Below are 8610 nucleotides of genomic sequence, written 5' to 3'. Positions count from 1 at the left end.
TAGACCTACATCATTCCCAATGGGTAGTATATCGTCTACATACAACACTAAGAAGACTACTAAAGTATTGATGATCTTCTTGTAGACACAAGATTCATCAACGTTTTGTTCAAAGCCATACGACTTGATTGTAGTATCAAACCGTATGTTCCAAGATCGAGACGCCTGTTTCAGGCCATAAATGGACCGATTCAGTTTGCAAACCTTTTGCTCTTGACCTTGGACTATGAATCCCTCAGATTGTACCATGTAAATGGTCTCCTCAAGATTGCCATTCAGAAAGGCCATCTTGATGTTCATTTGCCAGATTTCATAATTATAATAAGCTGCAATGGACAGAAGGATGCGGATCGACTTTACATGGCAACAGGCGAGAAAGTCTCCTCATAGTCGACTCCCTCTACCTGGGTATAACCCTTTGCCACAAGTCAAGCCTTAAAGGTCTGTACCTTCCCATCAGCACCCCGTTTGCGCTTGTAGATCCATTTACAACCTATAGATCTTACCCCATCAGGCTGATCTACAAGATCCCATACTGAGTTGAAGTACATCGACTTTATCTCGAGATCCATGGCCTTGACCCATTCATCCTGGTCAACATCCTCCATTACCTTCTGATAAGACAACAGATCCTCAATGTCGCCATCTGCTACCATAGCAAGGATTTTCGTGAAACCCAGATAGCGAACGGAGGGGTTCGCAACCCTCCCACTACGTTAAGGTTCCCTCAACTCTTGAGGTGGAACCGACCTACTAGATGAACTCCCATCAACAACTCTTGCTGATGTAGCAGACTCTTCAACAACTCTTGTTGAAGTCTTAGTAGTTTCATTGGAAAGCTCACGCAACATGACTTTACTTCGTGAACTATGCTCCCTTATATGATCCTCTTCTAGGAAAGTAGCGTTCGTTGAAATAAACACCTTATTTTCCGATGGATCATAAAAAAAACCCCTCGTGTACCTTTGAGGTAGCCTACAAAGAGGCATAACTTCGACCGTGGTTCCAACTTCTTGGGATTTTCCTCAAGCACATATGCAGGGCAACCCCAAATGCGGAAGTGACGTAAACTAGCTTTACACCCGTTCCACAACTCCAGAGGTATTATCGCAACACTCTTGGAGGGAACACAGTTGAGTATGTATACCGCAGTCTCCACTGCGAAACCCCAAAATGAGTCCGATAAGGAAGCATAACTCATCATCAAATGAACCATGTCGAACAAAGTTCTATTTCTCCTCTCCGCTACACCATTCTGCGGAGGTATACCCAGTGCTGAGAGTTAGAAAATGATTCCATGTTCTATCAAATAGTCATGAAATTCCGAGTCCAAAAACTCTTCACCTCGATCCGATCGAAGTGTTTTAATCCGTCTATCCAATGCATTTTCAACTTCAGCCTTGAACTCTTTGAACTTTTCAAAGGATTTAGACTTTTATTGCATAAGATAAACATACCCATACCTGGAGTAATCATCAGTAAAACTGATAAAATACTTATAGCCACCTGAGGCTCGCACATTCATAGGACCACAAAGGTCAGAATGTACTAACTCAAGAGGCTCTTTGGCTCTATAATCTTTTTTTAGTAAAAGGTCATTTAGTCATCTTACTCTCAAGGTAAGATTCACACACCGGTAAAGAATTTTCTTCTAACTCACTTAGAATTCTATTCTTCAACAATCTCTTAATCCTATTAAGATTGATGTGCTCTAAACGAAGATGCCAAAGATGGAAATTTTCCTTTGGAGAAATACGTCAATGTTTTGATTGAGTTACGACAGTTTTAAACAATCATGTGTTATGGAGTGAATTAATGGCTAACGAACTTAACACATATAAATTACTTTCCAGATTTGCTGTACAAATAGTAACACCATCTTTATGAATAAATACTTTATCCACATTAAAATGAATAGTGTATTTACATTGTAACAAGCACTTTACAGAAATAAGGTTCTTCTTAAGTTCAAGAACAATATATACATCATTCAAAACTAGAAACCTATTTTGTAAAGCTAATTGGAGCCCTCCTACTTCCACAGCTGAGACGACGTGCCCGATGTCTATTTGCATCATCATCTCACTAGCCTCAAACTGTCGCCAGGATCTAATCCCCTGAAAAAAAGAACAAACGTGATTAGTGGCGTCTGAATCAATTATCCAGGTAGAATCATCATTCTCCACTGAACAAGTTTCAAGTACAAGTAAATCATATTTACCTTTATCTGCCTTGGCCTTAGCCTTGGTAACCTTCCTTTCCTTCAGCCAGCGAGGACAGTTCCTTTTTCAATCGGTGGTGGACACCTTCTTAGGACGACAAGCGATGGGTTAGCAAGCTACTTCCCTTTTCCCTTACCACCATTCTTCTTCTTCCCCTTTCCAGAGTTAGAAGTAGAAGGTGTAAACTTTGTTCCTGAGGTCGAACCTTTATGGAACGTCCTAGAGGATGAAGCAACATTTGCCTCACTCTTCTTCCTCTCCTTAATTTTCAGTAAAGATTAATAAGTCTACAACTCGTTAAGAAAAGTTGTAAGGTTATATTTCACTTTGTTAAGAATCACATTACTAACAAAGTGCATGAAGCTTTTCGGCAAAGAATGCATGATTATGCTAACCTAGCTGTCCTCATCGATGGTAGACACATTCAACTACGTCACATTGAAGTGAACCATCATGTTAAGCGCATGTTCACGAACAGAAGTTTCCTTCTTCCATTTTGGAGTTGAATATATACTTAAGAGCCTCGTGCATGCTTTGTTCAAACGGTTGTCCAAATATTCCCCATAGGGACTTCATGATCTCACGTGCTGAGACCATAGACTCATGTTTCTTGGCCAGGACTTCAGAAAGACTTGTCAAGATATAGGCTCGGGCCTTTTTATTCGTTGTGTCCATCGCTCGTACGCCTCCTGAACATTTCAAGCGGCATTAGGAGCTGAAATAGGAGGACAGGCCTCCGTAAGAGCGAACATGAGATCCTTGATGATAAGAATCGTCATGAGCATGTGTTTCCATGTCGAAAAGTTATCGCCATTAAATTTTTCGGCGCTAAGCAAAGGTAACGTGGCTGTGGTTATTTTGAAAACTTATTGCTGAAAATACGAACAAAACTTTATTAGATTTTGCTAAAGCACATTAACCAATTAGTTTTGCAAAACAATTTTAAGTACCTTAAATGTAAGACTTTTATTTTACAATGATGCTCTAGAGAGGTCGGACAAACATCACTGGTGAGGTGATCAGATGCCCCTTCGCTAGGATGAGACATTCTCAACCATTAGGCAGAACCAACTCTTGGAACTGAACCTAACAGCCACCATTTATTCGGTCTAGAACTGTTAACCTTTAATAATTTTGCGTAAGTGTATCCCTTCGTTTTCAGTGCCAGAGTCCCGCCCTAATGAGCCCATTGTAGGGAAGAAGTAGATTAGGACAAGAGACTAAGTTACCTTATCCTCTTACAGGAGATCAAATAAAGAAACACGCAAAACTGCAATCCTTTAGGGGGACACTCCCAAGGTGTCTCAAGGCAATGTGCAGTAACTTTATTCAATCCAACAAGGGAGACCGAGGGATATGCTATCGCACTTCCTGCATTCACTTACTATAAACACTCTCTCCATCCACCTTGATATTGACCTACCTAAATACCATCCGTTAGGGGACTATATAAGAGAAACGTGAAATGTTTAAGTGAAACATCATATTCCCCAAGTACCTCCCACTGAATGTTCTACCTAAGGGTTCATTAACCTAGAAATCCGGCTACTAATTTTAGTCCAAGTCAACTTTTTAAAGTCTGCTTATAAACAACTTTTGTCTATGAAATATGAACAAGTTCAAGTAGTCTCATTTAAACACTTTAATGGACTGTCCTTAACTTGCATGCATGCATCAAATCTATCTAATTCACCTTTCTAGGTAAGTTCCTAGGTAGGGGTGTTACATTTCCGTCAACTTAAATACCCCAGCCTAGACAGAATCCGCCTTAGACAAAATGTCCCTTATAGATAGATTTGTTACACTTTAACATTTTTTAGTCAATTTAATCCTATTAAACTAATTAAAAGATTAAAGCCTTAGGATTGCTAATCATATTAGAACGGTGATCTTAGGTCTATGTCATCTAAGTTTTATACATTTTAAAATATGAATTAAACCTAAGTGAGCATGCATGTCTTTCTTATTGCTTTTAGTTTTAATTTCTCTTTAACTTTTAAAAAGAAACAACTAAAAAACCAATTTCGCATAACTAGGTGTTTATAACGCTTATAAAGTAACCTTGTGTCATGCTTCATGCAATGTCCGGTCATTACTATACATAACTTTTATATAAACGTGTAATAACCAAGCAAACGTGCTTTCCATTCACCCTTATACTATAACAATTATAATATAAAGATGATGCATGTCAATGCTTCTTATGCATGCATAAATATAACTCTTATATTATATGATGCATGAGCATGCTCTTACATAATTAAATCATGCTTCTCTAAATTATAACATTTATAATAAAGAGATGATGCATGACCAATGCATGACCTAAGGTGGGATTTACTATATGTGCATACCATATGACATAAAAAAACCATACATCGCATGTAATAAACTAAGGATTAATGGACTGGGATGATCATTTACAAAAAAATCGGAATGAAATAACTCTATCTATTACATTTTCCATCAAGCAAATCGGTTCACAAGCGAACCGGATCTTGAACCGCCAGGAGAAACCCATCGTTTAGTAAACGTTGAAGGTAGACAATCGCTCAACGCACAATAGACGATAGGCGCAAAAGCTAAATGATTGCTTAGACAACAACGAGGCTATGAAGCCTGATCGTCTAGACGATCACTTAAAGCGGCGAAAGGTAAACGATTTACCATGCGTTGTTAAGTGGTCGTTTAGTCAGTTACTAAGCGATGAAGCTTGCTGAGCTAAACAATCGTCTAGTGTGCGCACGCCTTAAACGATACGCGAGCATTCCATCGTCTACACGAACCGATACTCAGCGATCGCTTACCCATCGTCTACATGACCCAATCAATCCTTGATCGTCTTCTTCCTCGAAGAACAACAACCCTTGCTCCGATCTTCTTCATGAATGATTTAAGACTCAAACTTACTTTGAATTACAGACTCGATAACGATTAATAATGCCCAAAAACGCAGGGGGCTTTACAATCAACTGAAAATATAAAAGAATTAAATCAAACCAAGGCAAATATCATAGAAAACTCCATTAATCCCCACATCCACAACAGTTTAACAGTTAAACAGAGCAGATATGCACCAACTAAGAATGTATATGCAATTCGTTGCAACAATGAAATTAGAATATCAGATCAACCTAACTCTGATACCAACTGAAGGAACTCTTATCGAAGAGCATCCATGAGCGCGTTCAAATCTTTCCAATTTCATTGTGATTGAAATACAACACATACATTCTAACAGATAGTTATGCAATTTAATACTAATTAACAGCATGCTTTGATAAATAAAATACAAGGGATTGAGTTCACATACCACTTGAAGACTCTCTCTTCACTTTCAAACTCAACGTAGCGGAAGAACCTCTACGTTCTCTATTGCCTAGCAAAACAATCGACTACAACAACACGATCGTTTACATGAATGGCAGCAACTCGAACAAGCACGAGCAAGGTTGAGCGAGGACGACACCACCACTTAGAGCCCTTGGAATTCTCGGAGTGAGAATCCAAAGTGTGGTCTTTATTGAATTTGGTAGAGGTGGGAGGAATGGGCTGATCGTATAGACGATAAGCAAGTTGGAGAGAAGGCTATCGTATAACGGGTGCTCATCGTTTAGAGAAAGCTACAAGATCGTGTATGTTTTACTAAGCAATCGTCTAGTAATAGGTAAACGATTGTTTAGAAAACATGGCACGCTAGATGATTTTTAGAAAATCTAAGCGATCATTTAGAGAAAAGCGTGCGATCGTTTAGACGCGGGTATGCGATCATTTAAACGATTAAGCTCTATCGTATAGGCTCTCAGCTAAGCGATCAAGACGTTTTCACACCGATTGCGATTTTTTCGAACCTTTGCAAAATGAAACAAATTTTCATTTTATTCTTCTGTTACAATAAACGAATACTGAACTTTCCACTAACGTACGATCGAGGAGAAGATTTTGGCCAATTATCATATAATTAACTAATTTAATTAAATAAATGAATATAATCATATTATATTCTTATCCTATAGTTTGATATCATATATCTACTATAGTAATTTCTCCTCCACTTGATATAAATCATATTTATATCTAATATTTATATCTAATTTCCTCCAAAATAATGTATTTCATACATTTAGTCAATTATATCATATATAATTAACCAGTCCAATTATATCATATATAATCGAACTCCCTCTTGTCAATTTGAACATTTCAAACTGACCCAAAAACTGATTCTCAAATTTATCCAAGCTACCTAGGGGACCTTATAGACCTGTGGCTCGAAGCTCCAACGGTACGTGAACATTTCCTCTCGTCACCCACTGGTCCATTCCTATCCTTACCTGAAAAACATAAATTAAGAAAGGTTGAGTATAAAAATACTTGGTAAGTGATCCCATTACTGGGATCAGGCTATGTATCCATGAGTAGAGAATGATGGGCTCGTGGCTCAAACAACTACATCTGTTTTAGATGATGAAAAGAAACCAAAATACATACTGTCTTGCCTTGACTTGCATATCTAGTAGCCTGATGGCACACCGTCAAACATGGAAAAGTAACATGAACGTAAACTTGTCAATTCACCATGTCTAGCGGCCCGTAGGCACACCGTCAAACATGGAAAAATAACATGAACGTGAACCTATCGACTCACACATGTCTAGCGGCCTATAGGCACACTGTCAAACATGGAAAATAACATGAACGTAAACCTGACGACTCAATATGTCTAGCAGCCCGTAGACACACCATCAAATATGAAAAATAACATGAACGTGAACTTGTCGATTCATGCATGTCTAGCAGCCCGTAGGCACACTGTCAAACATGAAAAATAACAGAGTATGAACCTGTCAGACTCACGCATGTCTAACGGCCCGTACGCACACCGTCAAACATGAAACTAGACCCGTAGGTCCTCTTAAATAAAACATGCATCACGGCGATACGGTAAACAACTCTATTGGTCTATTCATGCAGCACATACATAATTTCAGTACTGATTAGAAATTTGAACATGCTCGTAATACTCATAACTATCATACAACAAGTATATCACAACGAAAAAATCATACTTTTAAAGTCCATTAATTAACTTTATAAATCTAATCTAGGCCGCTTGGCATGAAGGCACCAGTAATAGTACCAGTTACCTCAACTTGGCCACAAAAGTCCATGCAAATAATTCCTTAAAACTTTTGGAAAACTTGAATAACCTAAAGTTGTGGCTTGATCCAAGACAAATTCCAAAACTCGATTCAATTAGCCAATCTGATCAAGAATTAAATCCAAAATTAATAACTTAATTTTTCCACTCTTACTCTCAATCCAAAAGAATAACCAACCAACAACTTACTCAAAACTTATCGATCTTTACCAATTTTCTGCAAAACGAAAAATGGTCTATAGCTTGATGGTCAATGCCTCACAACTTTCAAATCTTGATTCTAAGTTTCACACCAAAGAGAGGTTACTAATTTAACTCAAAATAAAATGGATGAATTTCACCTCCCAAATTATAAGGAAAATAAGTCTTACCCAAGGTTTTTCTCAAGATTCCGACAAAGATCGGGCAAGTGGTGGCTAATAGCACGTTGGCTCGTGGCTACCATAGATAGGCAGTAGGTGTTGCTGTCGGATGGCATAAATTGTTTAGGCTAGCAGTTGATAGTGAAGGTCTTGCATGAGGAGAGTTTGCGAGAGTGAGAGAAAGGAAATTTCTAGTTTTACAGATTTTATTCAGCAGGGATTATGAATAAACCAAAGCTTCAAACAACGATCCAAAATTTGAGCACAATCCAACGGTTCAAAATAATTTTGTGGAAGCTGTCGCTGAAAAACCGAATTGCTTTCTCCCAATTTTTGCCTCTTTTCACTCTCATTTAATTTCAAAAAAATCTCAATTCTTTTAATTTTTTTTTCAAATTTTGAAAAGATAAATAAAATATTTTATCACAATATCTCCAAAATCTCCAAAGATTCTATTAAATTAATAAATCAATTAAGTTTTAAAATTATCTTAATTTAGTTCCAAAAACCAAAATTAAATGGCATAAAATCCATCAATTTGATACAAATTAAATCATTCCAAATATTTAAATCAATTCAAAATTACATGAAATTAATTATCTCTTAATTTTTTTCTTTTTTTTAAGTTAGCCCTAAAATCCAAAATCAAAGGAAGCAAAATTCAATATTTTCAAAATAATCAATTCGAATATCTAATCAATTAAATTCAATTTAACCAATAAAAGTTTTTCAATTATTTTAATTTAATCCCAATTTTTCAAATGAAAGGGAAATTTAAACTCAATAATTTTAGATAATTAACTTAAATTTTCCTGAAATCCGGGATGTTACAATATTGTTGTTTATACATGAACAATGGTAGGTC

This window comes from Benincasa hispida, chromosome 3, assembly GCF_009727055.1.
Source record: "Benincasa hispida cultivar B227 chromosome 3, ASM972705v1, whole genome shotgun sequence".
Taxonomy (NCBI): domain Eukaryota; kingdom Viridiplantae; phylum Streptophyta; class Magnoliopsida; order Cucurbitales; family Cucurbitaceae; genus Benincasa; species Benincasa hispida.
This window is presented reverse-complemented; position numbering follows the sequence as displayed.